At 38.0% G+C, this 22,755-nt stretch overlaps 2 protein-coding genes and 1 long non-coding RNA gene across 3 annotated transcripts in view; 1 reads left to right on the top strand and 2 right to left on the bottom strand.

Moving 5' to 3' along the window:
- The window catches only part of LOC145496232 (uncharacterized), a 448,310-nt gene that overhangs the window by 259,987 nt on the left and 165,568 nt on the right, over positions 1-22,755 (bottom strand). The gene's annotated exons all lie outside the window — the stretch shown is intronic.
- LOC145496256 (uncharacterized) overlaps positions 1-22,755 on the bottom strand; it is a 192,459-nt gene that overhangs the window by 155,206 nt on the left and 14,498 nt on the right. The window lies entirely within an intron of this gene.
- LOC145496263 (uncharacterized) overlaps positions 1-22,755 on the top strand; it is a 427,898-nt gene that overhangs the window by 398,809 nt on the left and 6,334 nt on the right. The window contains exons 12-13 of the long non-coding RNA XR_014050532.1: positions 13,824-13,957; positions 14,260-14,332. This is a non-coding gene — a long non-coding RNA (uncharacterized LOC145496263). The remainder of the gene's footprint in view (positions 1-13,823; positions 13,958-14,259; positions 14,333-22,755) is intronic.

Genomic DNA, 22,755 nt, shown 5'->3' with positions numbered 1-22,755 from the left:
TGTTGAATAACATGCTTGTTTTGAACTTTTATTTTGCCAGGAGCAACAGTCATTGATCTAACCATAATTTCCCAAGTATTTTTGTGTTTTTAGACAAGAGAAGTGAATTGTCTTGCTGTTTTATGGAAGTGTGTTCAGAGATCGGAAAAAAAATTAAATATTTGCAAGCGAGCAAAGAACGTGTCAGAATGTGCAAGGATTACATCATTGGTAGGGAAATAACCACCGTACTAAAGATAGCAGTGGATAGCGTAATTCTTGAATTATGTGAGTTGCATGACTACTTTGTTAGCCCTTTACTCGTGGAAAAACCAATTAAATTTAATCATGACTTTTAAGCAAGAAAGCTGTTAATAGTGATACTATCGAATCGTTCATGTCATTCATGCCTATACATATCCTGAAGAAAGTTGCAGATTAAGACCATTACGTCATCATAGATTTCACAAAATATTTAATGGTGCAATAATACAGTTTGTATTGATCAAGTGATGTGGTGTCTACAGTAATCAATGAATCATCAAGGACTGCTTTGCAGTGTTTCAGCCAGAAAATTTTTCTTGAGGGCCAAAGTGGCCCCTGAAGACCTTTTTTAGGGGCCAGTTTTTAAGGAAAGGGGCCAATAAATTGAAAGCTAGAGAAAAAAAAATGTGTCAGGGTACCAAGGAAAATAAAGCAGTTTATTAAGATCTAGCATAAAATTTAATAGTAAGTGCCTTTTGAAGTGTTTCTACTCAATAAATTTCTTTTGAATCAGATACTAGTATGATCCGTGCATTACAAGAGAACAATTCTTAGGCATACATGACATAGTCAATGATCAAGGGTTTGCAATGCATTATAGGGCAATATCAAACTTGGAAGTTTTCCGATGTGAGATAATACAGCAAAGCAAAAGAATGGATTGACTTCTTTTCTTATGTTAAATGTTTTAGAAGCAAAGATCTTTCAATATGATTATCTAGAAGGACAATGTGTGACAAAATAACCAGATTGATTGTCAACACAGAGAAATGTAGTTGCCATTATGGTGACTAAACCAGAATTTTTGCCGAATTTTGGTCGCCAAGGATGAAATGTTAGTTACATTGGTGACCGTATCGGTCGCAATTTCGAGCCCTGGGATAGCTTTTAAAAGAGTACACCCGGTTAAGCTTGTAGTCTTTAAAAGGAAAGGGCCAAATGGGCCATTTCATTTTTCTGGGGGCCATCTCTGATTGCAATGCGGGATTCCCGCAGTGGTGCACTCTGGTGGAAACACTGCTTTGGAATGTGCACTGCGTTGCGACTGTAGTGCTAAGGAAACAGTTAAATTTTAAAAGCCTGGTTATAAGATCTAAAAGATCTTCTTGTTCTCCTTGAGCTGTGCCGATGTTAAGTTCATCCAGTTCTGTTTGCTGCCTTGATTTAGCCGTCCTTAATTTATTTTGGTGACCACACAGTTCAGCAAGTCGCTTCAAGGTTTCATCCCGCGATGTTTCCAGTGACTTCATCTCCGTTTTTTATTGATACTACATGTGATCTGCTGCATATATACTTTTGCAAGCAAACAATAGTTTCATGAAAGCGAGAACCAAACTAATTAAAAATCAGTAACGGGGAAATTTGTCCTTTCCAGGTATGTGATATATAAAAAGGCTAATACCAAGGTGTCAAAGTATGAAGAACAGAATGTAAAGTATACAAGAGTGAAAAAAATTATGTTTGCTCTCAAGTATATCACAAAACCTTTTAAATTATACTTTTTCAACTACCTATTACAGAAAATGAACTGCTAGATAAACAACATTCCCATGATCATGACATTGCTTGAAATAATATAAAATTGTGATTGGAGGTTGTTTTGAAGCAGAGAAAATATAGAACTAGTGGTTAATGCTAAATTATAATTAACTGCTAATCACGTGTGGCATGAACTTGTGCATGTCGCATGAAAGGATGCTATCAAGCAAATCTTCTCCCACATTCCTTGCATGGTAAAGGCTGCTCGTGGTATGGGTGCTCATGTGCTTCTGCAGCTTGTCAGGGCGCATGAATCTTTTTTAGCAGAACCAACATTGGTACAAGTGCATCATCTGAAACAAAAATAACTTTTATCGATGTGAATTGGTGACAATATCAGTCGGTTTGTTTGAGAGTGTTTAATCTTTAATCTTTAATCTTTAATAGTACGTTGTCATTTAATGTGTTGGACTATGTCTTGGCTTTTAGAAATGCATGAGCTCTGCAAACCATGTTTCCTTTAAAAATACCATAGTTGTAGTCAGGCATGATAATGATAAGAATTAAAATTTTGTTGTCACTGTCTAAAAGCCTTTTTGTGTGGACGTTTTGGGTAAAATACTATGGTACCACCTGAAACTATGGACCCATCAAGTTGTGGCAAAACCTTGTCTTTGCTGTGTGCTCCCACCTCGCGTCCACCGCAGGTGAAAATATGTAGCACTGTGGTGAAGAGGAGTGCGACCGCAATTGAAACTAGACGCTTTGCTGTGTATACCCAGGCAGCTGTTGCATATTGCAATTTGCTAAATGTTCTGCATTTGAAGTTGTACGAAATTCAATCAAGTTGATGTGCTTAAGCTATTCTGCTTTTGATTGCATTTCTTGGAATCGATTAATAGCTTATTACTTGTTTGGAGGTCTTCAGGCTGTGAAATGAGTCAAGGTCTTTATATCAGCCTATAAACGTTTCAGTCTATTTTCCTTAGCCTTTGTCGTTATTTGCGTTTCTCAAGCAAGCAAGACATTTTGAATTTTTTATAGTTATGGCGGTGCGTGACATAGACTTACAAATGTGTTTGTCGAAATCATATACTTATCTCGTGAGTTTTAGCCCATTCAGAAGTTAAAGTTTTAAGAAAAGTGCTTATGTAAATGCTTGTTTGTTCAGCACAGGTAATCAATTGCCTAGATAGCCAAAGTTAGTTCCAGATGTTTACATTATTTTCTGGCCGCAATGTTGGCATATCGCGGAGGTACACACCAACATGGCAGCTCCATACTGGTCCCTGTAAATTTGTGCAAAATATTGCGACAAATATCTGAGCTTGAGAAAACGCACAGTAATCTCCTATAACCTGACAATTTCTTGATTGAATGAATGAATGAATGACAACTTTATTTAAGTCTCAGTGTTAATAGCTGAGCACAAGTGCTCTACTAATTGGGGAGACTAAGATATAAAGTAAGATGTATTCACCTAGGACTTAGTAAAATTAAGAAAATATTAAAATTTAATAAAAAAAAACTAATTTGTTGATAAATACTATCATAATATTATCACCTAATAGTTATTTAACAACTAACTACATAGATGAACAGCAAGAACAACACATACATCCGTCGTCCAGCAGAGAGCTAATGTCAAACTTTCTAATAGTGCTTTTAAAGTTGTTCAAAGATTTTATCCACTAAATGGTTTTCGAATAAATTTTATTGCGTCAGGATTGTGTGACAGTTCAAGCCAAGAATTGTTTTGCTGGGGTCAACGTACATTAGTTTCTTTCAGCTTAAATGTACAATAATTTGCTACATGAGTTTCATTCTTGTAAAGACACATAACTCTGTTACAAGAGAATAACAAGAGAATATCGCTCAGTTCGAGATCTTATCTTTATTATACTTTACAAAGTTTCTCAGAGCGTTTTACTTAGGTGTACTTGAACATTCGTAAACAAATTCTCTAACCTTTCTGCTCTTGTTGCTTAGACGTTCTTGAGTTCATGCTGGGATTCTGCTTGGTTCACGATCATGTCTGAAAATACAATGACACTTCTGAAGAAGCTTTTTATCAAGTTGAAGAGTTGATAGCCATGGTTGATGGCTCCTTTGGTATAACATTATTCTTAATAAATTCATTCAAAATGTTCACTCCTAAATTGATCTCTCATAAGGCTTGCAGACCGACCTGTTTTGAAAACGCTTAATGTCCTTTAGTGTTGGTCTACCTCGAACGGTGTGTTCATTTGTATGTGATTTCATCGCGCTAGAAATCATGGAATCCGTGCAAACTTTTCATGACGACAACTTCTGTAAATTCCATGTGCTGTGCGCATGCACAGGTGACGCACGCGTTTTAGAGACCAGACGACGACTTGTGACTGAACGTGGAAAAAAAAACAGCCAAAATTTAAACCCAGGCCTCACTGCCTCGGTAAAAATACTGTGGCATAACAGACGAGGTAATACCTCTGGGAAGTAATGTATGAACTAGTTTGGGCACCAGTTACAATGGCTTGTGTAGAGAGTAAGAATGGCTGGAAGATGGCTGTCAGGCTTAGTCCTGTGGAGCCCCCAATACAACCCTGGAAGAAAAGTTATTCACTCCTATGGTTGAAGGTACTACTTATTTTGAAGATTAGTCCACCAGGGATCAAAAGCTGTCAGATTTATTTAAACTAGAGTTTACATGGCTCGTTGTGTCCGTGGTTACATCGTAGTCAACTGAAATTGAAATAATTACGAGATAAATTACTATTTACTACAATCTAAATCGAAGCGACAAACTATTTTGAAACTTACAGTTTGTGTTCCTGAGTGTCAGATCCCTTTGATCGCTATCTTGATGTTTATGTTTACGACTGTTGATGACTTGGCTTTGAATACCGTTACATGATAAATTTTTCCTTTTAAAACTTAAGTCACATGACCTGTTTTTTCCGCCACGCTAGTTGAGGCGACTTTGCAATTACCAACAATAGTTAATTCTAATTTTTTTTTACATGCGACTGAACATACAAATTAAAAAGAAAAAGCTTTGGTTTGCTTTGAAGTGTGGAACAGTTCACTGGTTTGTTTGCAAATGTTGAACAGTTTGTTAGTTTGAAGAATAGGGTGACCTCTGCAAAACTTATGTTTGCTTGATTCACACTAAAAATAACATGGATGGTGAAAAAAGGTGTCAGACTGGCTGGCAATGCTCATTCTCTCTTGAGGGCACAAATGGTATGGGTAAAGACTAACAACCAGACTAATTGAAAATCAGTAAAGTGTGAATTTGTGCTGACCAGGTATGAAATTGATAAGAACAGCCAATACCACTATCTCAAAATATGATGTACAGCAAGTAGAATGTATACAAGAATAAAAAATCCTTTGTTTGATTTTGAGTAAATCTCAAAAACCTTTCAATTTATACTTTTTGCACTACCCATTATAGTAAATGGACTGTCAGATAAGCATCCTTCTCCTGACATTGCTTCAGATAACATCAAAATTTGTTTGGAGGTTACTGGTGTTTTGAAGCCATGAAAATTTTAGTTATTCTCCGTGAACAATTGATGATCCACAGATCAATGGATTAATACGTGTAGATTGGATATAATAACTGGTGATTAATGCCAAACTATATTTAAATACTCAGTTTTTGGATGAGTTGGTGTATGCTGGGTCAAGTGATACTGGCGAGCAAACCTTTTTCCCACATTCACGGGAAAAAGGCTGCTTACCGGTATGGGTCGTCACTTGTCTCGTTAATTCTGTTGGCTGCTTGCACTTGTGCGGGCAATTTGGACATTTGTACGCCATCTGAAAGACAAAATAAACTGAATCGATGTGTATTACATTGTTGACAACAAGTTATTAGTTTTTGAACATTTTAGTAGTGTGTAGTATTACTGAAAATTATACTTTGGATATCATAACACATTCCTTAAGTCTGATCTTATTGTAGTCTATTAAATGTGTCTTTCCTAGTCTAATGCTGGCTGTGCCTACGTATTTTTGTTGCACTCATTGTGCACCTGATGCAATGTATAGACTACTTGCCATGCGCTTGTGAGAGTTTGTTTATGCGTTGAAGTGATTTCTATGATTAATTTGTGAACCTACAGCACCAGTGTTTACTTTTGTGAACCATGTGCTTCAATACATGCATGCAATTGAGTACAAACTCCCATCTTGTGTTGTGTTAACCTAAGGCAGGCAAGCTGCAGATGCACTGTTTGTGGAATTAATTTATAAACAAGCAAGCCAAAATATTTATACAATAGTTTAAAACAAATATCGTTTTGCCTTCTGGTAGCAAAAACCGAAAAAATGCTGTTAAGTTAACACAAATCTAGCCTCTGTTAACTTGTCACTCCCTTTGTTTCTCTATGACATTGCATAACATAGATGAAGCTGACAAAATCAACTCAATAGAAATTAACAACTTCTAGTTATGTATATTGGTAACAACATTTTTTTTATAGCTTTTTAACATTAATGAGTACTGCTTAATTGGAATTGCTCTCTTAATATCATAACACATTTCGAAAGTCTGATGTTATTTTAGTCCATTTCATGTAAAGGTGCAGACAACTTTTTTGGGTACCAGTGATGGTGGCTGGTGAGGAGGATGGAACAGCATTCAGATGGTGGCTGGGCTATAATCCTGGGCTCTACAAGCTCTACCTCTATAGTGCTACTTGAAACGTTTTTTGCTGATCTTTTACATGAGCATTTTGTGCGTATGTGAAAGAGCGATTTCTATTTGAATAGTTATAAAAAATGGTAAAAGAGTTTCTTTATCTGAAAAAAAAATTGCAAGTAATTGAGTAACAAAATTACTGTTTGTCTATGGGTCTTATTTCAATAAAGAAAGAGCATTGATGTGAATGTGGCTGTGAAGAATAGCCTGGTATGGCTGAAAAAGCCAACAACTTCCTATGGACAGGCAATTGCGCAAAGAAAAAAGAGAGAACTTGTGTAGGCTGTAGTGACTTGCTGGTGTGGAAGATGGAATAGCTGTTAGGTGCAGTGGCTGTCAGGCTAATTTTTTGTGGAGCCCCTTTACAAGCCAAGCCTGGAATAAAAAGCGTTTTTGGTTTGTTTTGGAGGGTTCGAAAATTCATTGGTTTGAAGAAACGCATGAGGTCTCCAACACAAGTGTTTGAATATTCTCACTTTATTGTACCAATGGCTAAAGACAAACAACTAACAAGTTTCAATTTTGCTGTCTGTTGTAGTGAATAGACTGCTAGATAAGCACCATTCTCATGACATTGTTTTTAATGATTCCAAAATGTGGTTGAAGTTTTGTTTTAATGCCATGAAAAGTTTGGTTATTTTTCTGTAACTGGTTGGCGATGGATTGATAAATTGGATACAATAACTGGTTCTTAATGCAAAATTGTATTTGTTTACATTTACCTCTTGATTTACATTATCCAGAATATTACTAAAAATATTATAATTTGAAAGTTTCCTCAAGTCAAACTTAAGGCTAACCTGGCTGTGAGCAGCTGTGATCCAATGGGAAACCATGGTAATTCAGGTTTGGTTTATTTTGGAGGGTTGGAAAAATCATTGGTTTGAAGAAATGGACAAAATCTCCAACACAAGTGTTCCTGTGATCCACATCATCCACCAGTGTGTGAATATTCTCACTTTATTGCACAATTGGGTAAAGACAGACAAGTAGAGATGGGAAGTTTATTTTAAAAATTATTTGGTTTGAAAGACATAATTTTCTTTTTTCTTTGATAAAGTTGTGGATGACCTCGACAAAAACTACACCAACTGAAAAACAAGTTCGCCTTCAAAGAGGAAATTATTAATGAGCTGAATGGTGAGCTCATTTTCAAAAACAAAACGCTGGTAAACAAAGGTTATAGAATTGATATCTATTTGAGTTGAGTTTATGCCATTTTCTGCTCTGACTGACTATGGACAAATGCCAGTTGTGGGAAAAACAAAAATAGATGAAGAAAAAACATCAGTTGGTGTCATCTTTCAAAAATTTCACCAATAAACTCTCAATGAATGGTGAAAGAATTGTCACAGCTACTTTACACACATTTCACCTGTGCTATACAGGAAAATTTTTAGTGATATGCTGTACAAATTTCATATGCTACTTAACACACATTTCACCTGCATGTTATGAATAGTGGAAATTTGCCGTGTTGTCATCTGCTCATTGCATGCTGTTTAAACATATATCTGGTTGTCTGTTACTTGGGTGTAAAATTTGAGAGCAACATCACTGACTGAGAAATCTATTTGTGGTCTGGTAACGTTTTTGACAATTCATGCACATAGTAATTTGATTATAAGGCTTTTTTCAAAGTCTAGCAGTTTAAGACTTCCAAGTTTATTTTCTCTAATAATGGTAATTTCGACTTTTGCTGGTTTACCTTCCCATGTATAATTGAATGATATCCTGTTTATTTCTTTCACAAAATGCTTGGGAATAGTAAGAACAGACACATTGTAAATGAGCTTAGACAAACCTGAAGTCTTAACAACATTGAACCTTCCCAGTGGAGTGAGTTTCCTCCATTTCCAGCCATTGAGAGTTTTTTCTAGAATTGTAATCTTTTCCTGAAATTTTAGTTTGTCTGCATGTTCAGTGCTATAGGAGAAATATATGCCAAGAGTGCAGATGGATTCTTTCGGCCATCTAAAGTTAAAAGGTTTGTGCGTCTCTCCAGCGTCCAAGCCACATTGCTTGTGTTTTAGAATTGTTGATTTCTAGCCCAGATATCGAGCTGAACTTGTCAGGTTGATATCTGGGAGGAGGATCTTTTCTCTACCTTGGGAAAGGTACTGACATAAGCTCTTCCATTCAATGATTTTCTAAGATATTCCAGCCTGAAATTTAGGGAACTTCTAGTTTCCCAACATGAACTCCTTTCCTTCGTCTGTTTTCCCCTCCAAGGCGAATGGGGAAAAACTGAAAAAATTAAACTTTCTCTCCTGTGGAAGATACATTCTCCATGCCAAATTTAGAAAGAAAAATCAGCGTCCACTGCAAGTCTACCCAATAGGATAATTCATGACCGCAAGATAGATCATGTAATAGAGTCCTAAAGTGTGACATCACAAAAAAATTAATTTGAGAAATTATGGGATTTGGCACCATTTTCGAATAGAGCATCCTTAAAAAAGGGTGTTTGCCAAAAATTACCTCTTAATTGTAATTCCCAGCCAAAATATAAAGGATGAAAATTTGGTACTGCCCCATCTAAATCTCTCTAATTTTGAGTCGGTTCTAAACTGAAGGAATTGAACCAAATTTTGAAGGGTTTGTATGGGATGCTATCAAACTTTGATCCCTTATATCTCTATCAGGAATTGCAATTCAGAGCTAATTTTTGGGATGAGGGCATCTTTTAGGATCCTCTATAAGAGTATGACATCATGTCCCATAATTTCAAAACTTTTATTTTTGTGATGTCATCACCTTAGGACTCTATTGTAGAGACAAATCCTGGTGCCCATTAGGTGCGGCATGCCTGAATCGTGACTACCAAGCCACATTTGAAAACGTCAATGGAAAGGGGGCTGACCGCGAATCAATTCACAAGATTCTGCAAGCACAGGTCTTATTTAGAGATGAGAGTAAATGGAATGCAGCCATGTTGAGCAAACACATCTTGTCCCTAAGGGACACCAAAACAGAATTTGTAGTGACCAAGTAAATAATGGCCCATGTAAGACTATATTTAAATGTGACAAAGAGATGCAACCTGTGCTTAATGGAAAATTCTTCATCCTATGGAAACAGGGCATGAGTACCTTGAAAAAAGAATGAAAATTTGGCACTGCCCCATGTAAATCTCTCTAAGGTTTGCGCGTCTTGTATACGTCGTGGTCTTCCCCTTAAGGTACACCCGGATCCATTAGGGTCTCAAAGATTTCTTGGACTTCCATTCCTGCACAACGTAAAAGTAACGCCTTCGAGCAGCTGCTGTGATCCCACGACCATCCACATAAAATTGAAATGCCTTTTACCATCACTGCCATGTTGGCCCCACATTCATGCTATCTCCTTGACGATCAGATGGCTTAATTCCACAAAGTTTGTCATTTGTCACCATAACTTTCCTTCAAACGTGTCTTCGTATCACTTTATTCTTGTCCCCAATTGTAGTGTTTCATGGTCAGTGAAACATCTAGATTTAACCAAAATAAGTGCATGCAATACAGTTTCAACTCGACACTTGACCATGTGCTTTTGATCACCTCGTAATTCATTTTGGCCGTACATGATTACATCATCGATACTACATGCATGGTTATCCCAAGGAATTTTACTCCTTTGACTATCACATTTTATCGTGAGAAGGATTTAGTAAAAAGTACAAAGTCATGATTGATGACCAGTTGAAACTGAATTCTTGTGGAAGTTGTGGTCTTAATGTCCAAAATGCCGGTGTGTATTTGCCGTACTGTGTAGAGGGATGGAAACCCCTTCATGAAGTTCACATGCATGACTGAATTTCAAAATAAAAATGAGCGATAGAAATTTTACACAACGTTTTGATGTCATCATGACATCATTATCAAGTGACAAGAAAATAACGGTTCAACAGTGTTATATATGCTGTGAGAGGTGTGATTGTTCATTAACTTATTTGTTTAAAGTTTTGCGCAGATGGAATCTGATTGCGTATTCAGGCTAGGTTTCTTCTTTCTAATGAACAGCATTTCGTAAATCACACAATCTAGTTTTGCGTTGCATTTCTTTCGAGTGCAAATCACCGAAGCCACTGAAAACACTGCAAAGGGTCATAAAGCAGCTGAAACAACTAGATAACATCGTCGTAACGAAGCCAGATAAAGGTACTGGTGTAGTCTTTATGAACAAATCTGATTATGTTAGCCTTCTGGGTCAGGCATCTATAAACGATACATCTAAACTCGTTCCTGTCAGCTTGCAGAGACCAAAAATGAAAGGCCGGTCATTGAAACATTACCACCCCCTGTTGCAGAAGTAGACACACCTCGATTCTGTGGTTCGTAAGATTCTGCCAAAGGAGATTACCGATTCCGTTTGTCAGAAAGGCTCATGCCTTACCCACCTTTATGGTCTTCCAAAGACACACACAGAAGTTATCAATGAGACCAATCTTGTCTGCCACGGGCACCTACAACTATGCCCTCGCCAAGTGGCTTGATGAAAAACTGAAGCCGCTGTCAGTTAATCGCTACACGATTTCTGATATGTTTGCTTCTGCAGAAGAGATTCAAGACCTAAAAGTCGACGAAAACGACATTTTGGTATCCTATGATGTCATGTCTTTGTTTACTAATGTACCACTTAAGGAAACTATCGAAATGATCGCCGAAAAAGTGTTCGTAAACAACTGGTTTAACAAAACACAAGTTAAACATCACTCAGCCTGACCTGATTCAACTTCTAGAAGTAGCAACTAAGAACCAATTGTCCCAGTTCGATGGCAAGCTTTATGAACAGACAGAGTGGCAATGGGCTCACCTTTGGGACCCCTTATGGCAAACGCATTTCTCTGCTCCATCGAAGAGAAATTAGAACATGACAACAAGCTCCCAGAGTTTTATAGGCGGTATGTTGATGACATACTTGCCACGATGAAGGATGTGCCAGCAGCAGAAGCCTTTTTAACAACACTTAACAATTGTCATCCATCCATAAATTTCACAATGGAACTAGCTTCCGTCAACAAGCTACCATTTAATTGGTATGGAAATACTTAAGAAAGGTCACAAACTGGAAACCAGTGTTTACCGCAAGCCAACAAATACCGGCCTACTACTCCATCACCAAAGCCATGTGGACAAAAGGTACAAGAAATCGCTCATTAACACCATGTTAAACCGTGCTTTTCACCTGTCATCCACATGGGAGTCTTTCGTGACTGAACGTGATTGCCTGAAGCTGATGTTTACAAACCTCAAGTACCCTGAAAGCCTAATTAACTCCATCATTTCTCACTTTGTCACCTCAATGATGATCAAAGATCCTCTTGTGCCACCTCAACTACCCGTCAACGAAGATACTGTTCACCAAGTGGTATTGCCATTTAAAGATCAAACGTCGGCCGATGCAGTGAAAAAACAACTATCTGACCTGAGTAGGAAAATCGATCACACTCTTCAACCAGTATTCAAGAGTTGAAAAATCTGTGAAGATCTCAAGATGCATGAACCAAAACCACCTCTAATTAATCAACAATGCGTAGTGTACAATTACCAATGTGATCTGTGCAATGCAGAGTATGTTGGGTATACCAGCTGGCATTTGTGGCAACGTATTGATGAACACAGGTTCTCTGCAATCGGAAAGCATTTAAAGAACGATCACGGCCTTTATAACATCGACGACCTTGCCAATAATTTTTCCGTCCTAAAGAAATGCAACGGAAAACTGGATTGTTTGATTTACGAAGTGCTGTTTATTAGAAAGAAGAAACCTAGCCTGAACACGCAATTGGATTCCATCCACATGAAACTATTTGTTTAAACAAATATGTTAATGAACAATCACACCTCTCAGTGCATGTATAACACTGTTGAACCGTTATTTTCTTGTCACTTGATAAAGATGTCATGACGACATCGAAACGTTGTGTAAAATTTCTCTCGCTCATTTTTATTTTGAAATGTTTATCGAAATTTAACCTCATTCATGACCGAATTGTTTCAAAAAAATTCACATGCATGGCAAAATCGTTTCACATGGTTGCAAAAAAATTTCACATGCATTATACGAAGTTCATAATAGAAAAAAGTTCACATGCAAGACAAATACTTTCACATGCGTTACAAAGATTTCATGTGCATGTGAATATCTAATATAGCAAGCATGTATATTTCCAACATTTATTTCACAATTCCTTTCACAAACTTTTCACATACTCTTAGTGAAGAATTAGTATTTGCGTGAAAAAAAACCCTCAGGTGACACGCATCAATTGATAAGAATTGTAAACTCATTTGATAGCGTAGTTTGTTTCCCTCAGAAAATTCACTATGGAAGAGACATATTGCCAGTAAATCTTAGAAAATAGGTAAATGTGACAATGACGGTGAACTAAGCGCCTTTGCTATGCAGAACAAAAAAATTACATATTGGTGTTTAATGTTTCCAAGAATGAACAAAATCTTATCGACAAATTGTTGAAACTCGAATATATTTTTTAAGCAACGTGTTATTGTATCTATTGCAATTGCTTGAAAGTCTGAATTCTTGGATTATTTACTTACAGACATTATTTTGACACTAGCTTATAACAGGCAATTCAGTAAGTGAACTTCCTTGCTGGTTTTTTCCATTAAAGTTTTGGTTTTCCTTATTCTTTGGCTCTTACCACTTGCCTTGGGTCTCTGTATGCTTCATTTCTGTAATATTGAAAATCTTTTGAAAGTACAAATCTTTGATCTTTTCCTGGATTTACGCTCATCACCTTGTTTAGTAGACAACAAAATTTTTCCATAGAGCATGGTCCATATCATTGTGTGATCGCAGTATGAATTTTCTTCTGCAGCTTTGGCTTAATAGATAATCAACCAAAAATAATGGCCCATGTAAGACTACATTTAAATGTGACATAGAGATGCAACCTGTGGATAATGGCAAAATTCTTCATCCTATGGAAACAGGGCATGAGTACCTTGAAAAAAGAATGGGCGTACAGGCATGCAAGTGTGCAAGAAGTGCAGCATGCTTGGATGATCACACTTCCGTAGTGCTATGTTTGTCCTTTCGTTATGCAATTAATTATATAGATGAACTTGACTGAGCACATGCACGAACCTCTAAAGGGTGCAATGTTTGTGGCCATGTTTGTGTACCAAACCAATCCTGTGGGAGTTGAACTGTTTTCTTAAGTAAGCACTTTCGTTTGGTCCCACAAATTTGTGTGGCTGTTGGTGTCATGAGTGAAAATGTTGTATTGAACAGTGCAGTTTGCACCAGTGTAAGGAATCAGTGAAGGGGTACATTAAAGTGGGTTATGTTTGTGATGAATTAATTATATTTAATAAGTGTCAAGTGTTGATGAAGTCAATAGCAGGGGGATGTTTGCCTTATAAACTGGTGTTAGCCTCTCTGCTGTGATTCATTTTATCTTTAGCAAATCCAACTTCGTGCAGAAGAATTTTAAAGAAATGCTACAGTAGCAGCGTTGCACAATAAGCAGTTAGAGTTTAAAGTCATAGGACAAGAAAAAAAACCACCTTCGAAGGCCTGGAAGAACGGTTATATGCCGTAAGTTTGCGAGTTACTTTTCTGCTTTTATGATTTAAATGCAAAACATTACATTGCTGCTTGGCTAAAAGATCGTTGACTAGCAAGTGCTAATATCTTCTCTAGTGACACAGATATGCATGAATGGTTTATTAGAAACCCATAATTTACATATATTTAAGGCATAGGGTGAGTAATCTAAATGAGATAGCTCTGAATTCCACTATCTTTCACCTAGCATTGTTAACAACTGCACCTTTCAATTACAGGCAAACTCTCCACAATCAATGGTTACATGTCTGGTTTCTGTCTCATCTTCGCAGACCTGTCAGGGAACAGAAATTCAAAAGGTCACATCTGTGGATTGTGATTGGTAGATTTCATTCTCTTCGAAAGGTTAGTTTGTTATCGTCATAATCATGATTGGCAGCAGCCAAAAATGCAGTCCAATAGTTAGGTTTTGATAGACCTGTGATAGAATGCTCAAGAAGGGAGTATGTAAACAATCAACCACTTTTTTTGTATAGTTATTTCAGGACAAAGAAAACCTGAGAAGGTTTCAAAATGACCTTCAAACATTAAATGAAAGTAAAAATGCTCTCAATTGAAAGCTCAAATTTAAGCAGCTGCTGTTGCAGTCGGTAAAATGAATAGATCATGAAATACAGAGTGAGATATAAATGAATAGATCATGAAATACAGAGTGAGAAATAAATGAATAGATCATGAAATACAGAGTGAGAAATAAATGAATAGCTAATAAATAAATGACAGAAAATTTACAGAAAAATAACAAAATTTACTGCTCTGTCAACTAATATCTTAGCATTGTTTTAAAGTACCTTGTATGCCTGCCTGGTGGTTGAGAGGCATCATAAAGCCTTGATAAACCCATAAGTCATCAGCACGTTTTAAAGAATCAAAATGTGTTCTGAAACTTCGAAGGCAGCTGACATACTGTAATCGTGTTATCGGCGTTCGAAGTCAGGTCGAGCCAGGTAGCAAAGTCTAAGAGCAGTTCTTGCCCAAGAAAAGTACCCTCTGGTGAGTTGTGGCCCATTTGCCAAGCGTTGCTAGCGTCAAAGTTTGGAAAGCAAGAACTGGTTTTAGACTTATAAAATTTGTCTTGTATCGACCGCCATGTTTTCCCGCGCACGAGGTGTAAAGACCCTTCCCGGCATGCATTGCGATTACGTGCTGCGGACGTTTCTCGAACTGGTAACTAGATTTAAACATAGTAATGGCCAGCAAGTGGCGATCGATTTTAACAGATCTGTGATCTAGTTTGCGTTGATTTTATTTCAAATTGGCATGATTGTAGTATTTTGAGCTTCTGAGATCAGGGGACATGCAGATGTATGGAGACCCGTACGTTGCGCAGAAGGGTTAATCTGTTAATCTGTCAGCCCTATATATAGAGCATTTTCACTTGGAGTCATCAAATTGTTAAATCCAAAACTAAACAGCCACCAAAGTTATCCTCATCGGGCATAAGAGGTACCAGCACATTTTGAACTTGGAAGTTATGGCGGTGCATGACATAAAGCTATGATCGCGTTTGTTGAAAACTATGTTTTATCTCGTGATTTTTTAGCCATTTAAGACATTGCCGTATTTGGAAAAGTGCTTATTGAAATGTTTATTTGTTTTATTTTATTTTTATTTACACCTCTCTTGACCTGAAATCAATATTTTTGAGCTTACACGTTGCGTGAAATTACCATTTTCAGGAGCCCATCATGGGCTCCTACCATTTTGCTGTTTTCTAAGTGAAACCAACATCCTTGCCGTCACGCGTTAGTGTCAAATCAACATTTTAACCTATTTAGACTTGAAATCAACATCATTGAGCTTATGCGTGCGTGAAATTACCATTTTGCTGTTTTCTAAGTGAAATTAACATCCTTGCTGTCAAGCGTTAACGTGAAATCAACATTTTAACCTATTTAGACCTAGAATCAACATCATTGAGCTTATGTGCTGCGTGAAATTGACATTTTGCTTGTTTCTAAGTGAAACCAAGATCCTTGCTGTCGCGTTAACATGAAATCAACATTTTGACCTATTTAGACCTGGAATCAACATCATTGAGCTTATGTGCTGCGTGAAATTGAGATTTTTCTGGTTTCTAAGTGAAACCAACATCCTTGCCGTCACGCGTTAACGTGAAATCAACATTTTAACGTATTTAGACCTGGAATCAACATCATTGAGCTTATGCGCTGTGTGAAATTGACATTTTGCTGGTTTCTAAGTGAAATCAACCTCCTTGCCGTCACGCGTTAACGTGAAATCAACATTTAAACCTTTTTTGACCTAAAATTAACATTTTTGAACTTATACGTTGCGTGAAATTGACATTTTGCTGCTTTCTAAGTGAAATCAAAGTCCTTGCGGTTGTGGCGGGCCGAGGCTTTGTTATGATAAACCGAGGCGAGACTTCGACTTATAACAAAGGCTTGGCTTGGCTATTATAGTAAAGGATTGGCTCTGTTTATCATAACAAAGGCCCGGCTTCGTTTATTTGCAGCCTTGGCGGGAAAAGGGCATTAGGTATTTTAATCAAAAGTGAACTTTGTCGAAAACACTCCAAATTTCGCATGCAGTTTTGTTTCGGTATGTTTAGCAATGTCCCATAGTTTTTCTGCTAAACTGTGCTTCGTTTTCGGGATATTGCGTATGCAAAAAACCACTCGGTTTTCCTAGCGGCGTCGGTATAAAGTGAAGCAAAAACCAGCGGCAAAAATACAGGGACATGTCTTTCTATTACATTGAAGACCACATGCAAAAATTCAGCTAATTTGGAGCAAAAAAAAGAAAAGCAACCAAAATCGTCACTTATCCCCTTTTATGACTAGCTTCTTCAATTTTATTACAGTATATAGTATCAAATATTTACAAGCACAAAAATCCTATGAAACCTATTTACAAAACCTGATTGAAACCTATATTTATTTGAAACCAATTAATTTATCCTATTTACAGAGAAGTTCTAGTTTGCACGAGCTGGTCCGTTAAGCCGAGAACAAGTCTTTAGTAGTTGGGCGGCAGTCTTTTCGTTGTTCTCGTACTTTTCCCAGCTTGCAAATAGCTTAGTCTGGATATTCCTAGTGACACTATGTTGAATTCATTTAAGTTTACTGTCTGATACAAGCCTGATTGTCACGGCTGTAAGCTTTGCCTCCCTATCAAGCAACTTGATTAATAAATACAATGGCAAACCACATTGTCCCCCCGCTTGGCGATTGAGTGCGTTATGCCAACCTTCAAGTTCATTATTGGTCCGGATGGGCTGTTTGTAGACGCACCAGTTTCTCAGAGTAAACACCTGGCTTTCGATCCATCGTCGCCTGATTTAATCGACAAGACTCCTCAGCTGCTCTGTTTGGGCCTGGGCCTTGAGGTGGACGAACATCGGCAGGATCTCTTGGCACGGAAGGAATGGTAGGGCCATGATCTTTCTGATATACTTGTACACTGCATTGTCACCAGAGTAAGCCATCTGAAGGCCAAGCTCTTGTACATTAAAGTAAAAAATTAAAAAAAGTACTCAAAAAAGTATAAATGATAATGCTTTAACAGTTGCCACAGTATCAGATGATATCAGAAACTAATCGTGTTGGCTCTCCTTTTAAGTTCTATTAAGTTTTGAGTATCTTGTCATAATTGCTCGTTATGATTTTATCTCAGTTTAGTCGTTTAGTGTTCGCAACTGAATTGGGGATTACAGTTTACTTTCGTGGCTTTTTGCCCAACAATTAAAACGCAATACATACCTTCCTTCAGACGGCTTGTGTCCAGTGGAAAACGCATCCTTGGATTTTAACTGTCAGTAGGACTGCTCGGAGTGCCGACCACAGCGCCTTCTTGAAGTCCACGGTGACTTGCCTGATGGTGAGCTTGGGCATCAGTTGGATTAGCTTCTGGAGCACCTAAGAACAATGTAACAATAGAAATGATGTAACAATAGTATATATCATATACTGAGATTTACACACTGGAAAGGTGAGACTAGTTTTGTAAATGTGTGTAGAAAGTTAATGCTAATAATGTCTTTCCTTTTCCATGTAGTTTTGTAAATGTTTGTAGAAAGTCAATATGCTAATAACGCCTTTCCTTCTCTATATGAATTTCGCAAGTTATATAGATATATATAAGAGAAATAAGTTATCTTCTCTTGATATATATCATTTTAAAGCAAAGTGAACGTACCTTTTTATAGTCCTTTCCCTTCTTGCTGGACATGGGTACGTATGCTAGGGGCACCTGCTTGGCATACTCACCAGATCTAACAAACGCATTTACTGTTAAGAGCTGCTTGAAAGGGTGGCAAACAAGCTTGAACGTTCCATCGATGTACCAGGTCTTAGCATGGGCCAGGGTTTTGAGCTGCTCCTGTCTTGAAATAGTTGGCACCTATCCTTTACTTTGAGGTCAGCATGGAGGAAACCATCGGGTAGACATTCATCAACCAGCTCGAAGTCAAGATCTCGTGGGTGTTCTGGGCAGATTTTTTGACGTAGACGGTTGGCCTGTCTTTCAATGTATTCCGGTTTGGGCAAGGCTGCACACGGGGCTTCAGTCAGTTCTTCCCAGAGGACCTATAGACAGAAATAATAATAATAATAATAATAATAATAATTTAGCAGACTGAAATATGTTATTTAACTTTGTTTGCCGGCTTAGGGTCGGTCAGTATAGTGAAAAACTGTGACCTCGGGCTTGAAAATGCTGCCCTCGACCTGTAACCTCGGGCAGCATTTTCAAGACCTTGCTCACAGTTTTCACTATACAGACCGACCTTAAGCTGGCAAATACCATGTGAATTTTTTTCCTGCAGTAAATTGGCTTTACAGGTTACAAATGGGTTTGTTTACGCAACTCTTGTCATTGAATCGGCTTGGGCACTGTCTAGTAATGATTTGTAAAAAATCTTGGCAATGGGCAAGTAGCTCAGATAGAAAGATGTAAGAACAATTTTTTTTCGAACTACTGTACATTAGTTGCATTTATTTCACCAGTTAAGTTCTCCAAAATGGTTTCTGCAATGTGAAATTTCGTGTGAAGTTTGAAGTTTTAGCACAAGAACAATTTCTGTCACTTGTTCACTTGAAATCAGGCTTTTCTACCGTAAATTGAATAGCAGAAAGTGAGGAAATTCGTTAAGTGTATTCCACAGAAATTCTCCTAAATAAAATAATGATCAGAGAGGTAAACTCGACTGAGATTGACTCAAATTTTATACCGAGAGATATAATTTCATGTTCCCAAAAATTTCAATGTCAATAGAAAGAGAATAATATTTAAAACTATACATACCTCATTTACTATTGCTGAAGCTGGCTTGAATTTGTCCTCCAACGCTTTTGACTTCACGGTAGCAATTATTTTGGCCGCGTTAACAGCTCCCATATCCACTGCATGGTTGTGCATGCTCTTCCCTGGTTGGAAGGTCCTGTCCCGCTCTGTCACTGAGGCCTTGCATGGATTTCCCTTTGGGCGCATTGTACACTGCCAGTAAGTTGTGTAGGGACGCCTGGAATGGACGTTGTAGGTGAAACCGAGGCTGTCGACAAGGCTGGTGTTTCCACATTTCGTTCCTTGCTGGACCAACTGGAAAGTTACCAGCTCTGTAACTATTGGGAACTGGTTCTAAAATCGACGGTTCTTCGTTTGTTGAGTGTGGCTCTGAAGATGTGTCATCTGTTTAAAAGAGAGAAAATATGTAAGTACTGGTGTATATACATTTCGGCAAAAGCCCGCGTAAAAGAACCTCAGTGCTTCCAAGCTAGGATAAGAAGTAACTTAAAACTGTTTGGTTAATCGTTAACACATTTCACAGAACCAAAACAAAACTACAACAACAACAATTTATTGCTATTCCATATATCTGGATGGTATAACCTTAAATGGAATGATGGGTATTTTAGTACAATGTCACTTGTTATTCGTTGCGTAATAGTTTTATAACAATCACAATGAAATAAGAAATGGTTTTCGTCCTCAGTTTGGTTAGAGTGGCAGTATTGACAAAACCAAAACTCACCAAAAGTGTTTTCATCTGAGAATAGTGGCGTCCCACTCTCTTCAAAACTCTCAGGTTCAGGAGGGCTTGCAGACAGCTAAAAGATAGGACAAATCAGTCAATGCTCGTGTTTTTTACTTAAAGCAGATGTGACTAAAACTTAAACAGTACTTAAGGACAATTTTTTTTGTTTGTAAATTGAATTTACGCTTTACAATGTAACAGACTTATCTAAGAGTCTTCTAAGACCGAAAAGTAACTTACAAAAACCTAAGTTACATAAACATAAGTGCTTGTACTTACCATTGAGGGGTCATTGATCAAAGAGTCCATATCTTCCTCTATTCTGGTACTCTCAAAGCATGGTGTCTCCTTGCACACCTGGCAACTCCAGTCGATTCCCTCTCCAGACTGTACGGCGGCGCGGTACTGGGCTCGGGATATCCCAGTATTGCAGGTATGATGTTGCCATTGGTAGCAGCCTTCACATTGGAGGCCTTCTTGGCGTGGGCGAAAGGAGAAGCTACACACGTTGCAGATATTCATGACGTTAAGTTGATAGAATTGAATTCAGTTGTTCTAAAGCTCGAATTAAGATCCTGTATTTTGGGGGGCCTTTTATACTTATGGTATCGGATCAGAAAGGTAAGTGTGATAAAATTCACAGTTCTGATTGGTTAACAGGAAACATTCATATTCTAATAAGCGTAAAAACAAAAATCACATAGACGAAGCTGATTAAAAAACGACGCTAATTAGTTTCAATTGTAGTTTGACTTGTGACTTTTTCACATATTCTAAACAATAGCGAAACTTTTGATTTTTTTCAAATAGGACAAGAAAGGTTAATTGCACACATGCACGTGATAACTGAATGCTGAATACTGTTTAGATTTTTACTGAAGACTTTTAACTCCTAGTTTTAGTAAATAATGAAGTGCTCTTGCATGGAAAATAACTCTAGGTAAGGGAATGAAATAAAAGACAACACACACAAGTGAAGGTAAACTTTATTTAGATGTTGGCGAAGCGACTTAGGATGTTGGTGAATCGACCTAAGACGTTGGCAAACGAGATGTTGGCGAAATAAGTCTGCATGCGAACCAAGTGGCCCATCAGGCCGGAGCTTATCCCGGTTTCTGTAGCATGAAGCGACCAGGAGTATTTCTACTCCCCCCTGTATGGGATGCTAGTCCATCGCAGGGTTACCACCAGCATTAAGTTCGCCGGTACCCATTTATACACCTGGGTGGAGAGAGGCACTGTGAGAGTAAAGTGTCTTGCCTAAGAACACAACACAATGTCCCTGGCCAGGGCTCAAACCCGGACCGCTCGATCCACAGACGAGCGCACTAACCATGAGGCCATGAGGCCACCGCGCGAAATGACCGGATACATTTTGTTCTTGAACAAGAACAGTGCCCAGTCCAACTGGACTTGCATTAGCAAGGACTCCTGTTTTGGCATCCTTGTCATAGCAAGCTAATGTTTCAACACTTGCTAGTGTTTCCTTGAGAACCTTGAATGGTTCTTCTTGCCTCTCACCCCATTTGAAGTTACACCTTTTCGTGTCGGCTGTTGAAGTGGTTCTGCAGCTGTGGCCAGATTTGGATTGAATTTGGCACTGAAATTCACAGGTCCCATATAACTTCTCACTTCTGCTACAGACTCAGGTTCTCTGACATTGACTACTTCTTCAACTTTGGATTCTGTTGGTTTATTACCATGTGTAGACAATAGGTATCCCATGAATTCTAACTGGGGCATCTTGAACTTGCAACTCGTACCATTCAAGGTCAAACCTCTTTGTTGCAATCTTTCTAACATTTTCTCGAGCCTCTCATCATGTTGCTGGTCATCTTTAGCATGAAGAATGATATCATCAGATATGTTTCGCACTCCTTCACATCCATGCAGAGCTTGCTGGATAGCATGCTGATAGATCTCAGGAGCAGAGGTTATGCCAAACTGCAATCTCTTGTAGCGATAAAGTCCAGCATGTGTTAAGAATGTTGTGATGTCACGTGATTCTTCACTCAGTTCCAGTTGATGATAGTCCCACTTAAGGTCTAACTTAGAGAACACATTGCTTTGGGCATGTCCTGGAGGACCTCATTGATGGTGGAATTGGATGTTTTTTTCTCATAATAGCTTCATTTTTCCTGCGCATATCAATGCATGATGGAATCTTACCAGAAGGTTTGGGAACTACTACTATTGGGCTGACCCAAGGTGTTGGTCCTTTTACTTTCTCAATAATGTCCAGCTGCTCTGACTCGTGCAACTTGCTCTTTACTTTCTCTCTCAAACTAAATGGCACTCTCCTGGGATGCTGAACCACTGGATTAACTTGTTTATTCACATGAATTTTAACTTGATAGTCAGTTAACTTGCCTACTCCTTCAAAATATGCTTTGTATTTATCAACAAGGTCTGGTGCACTTATGGCATTAAGTTGTGGTCCCAGTCTTAGTACATCCAACTCCATGGCTGTCTTCCTGCCCATTATCGGCCTGCCTTCATTGCAGATGACAATAAATTCAGCTGTGACATATTTTTCAGCTAGGTTTACTGATGCCTCAAACTTTCCCAGCGTGTCCAGTGGTTCTGAAGTTCCATAAGGATACAATTTTTGCTGATTTGTCTTCACTGACTTGCACTTTACTCCTTTTTGTTTCAATTCTTCCCCTGTCTTCTGATCAATGATATTACATGATGATCCTGAGTCGATGACAACTTCATTAAGAATGACTCCTCCAACTTGTAAATCAACCATCTCTGATCCACTCCGGTC

The sequence above is a fragment of the Orbicella franksi genome, chromosome 8, assembly GCF_964199315.1.
Source record: "Orbicella franksi chromosome 8, jaOrbFran1.1, whole genome shotgun sequence".
NCBI classification, from domain to species: domain Eukaryota; kingdom Metazoa; phylum Cnidaria; class Anthozoa; order Scleractinia; family Merulinidae; genus Orbicella; species Orbicella franksi.
Note: the sequence above shows the minus strand (reverse complement) of the source record. Positions and strands in the feature narration are given on the sequence as shown.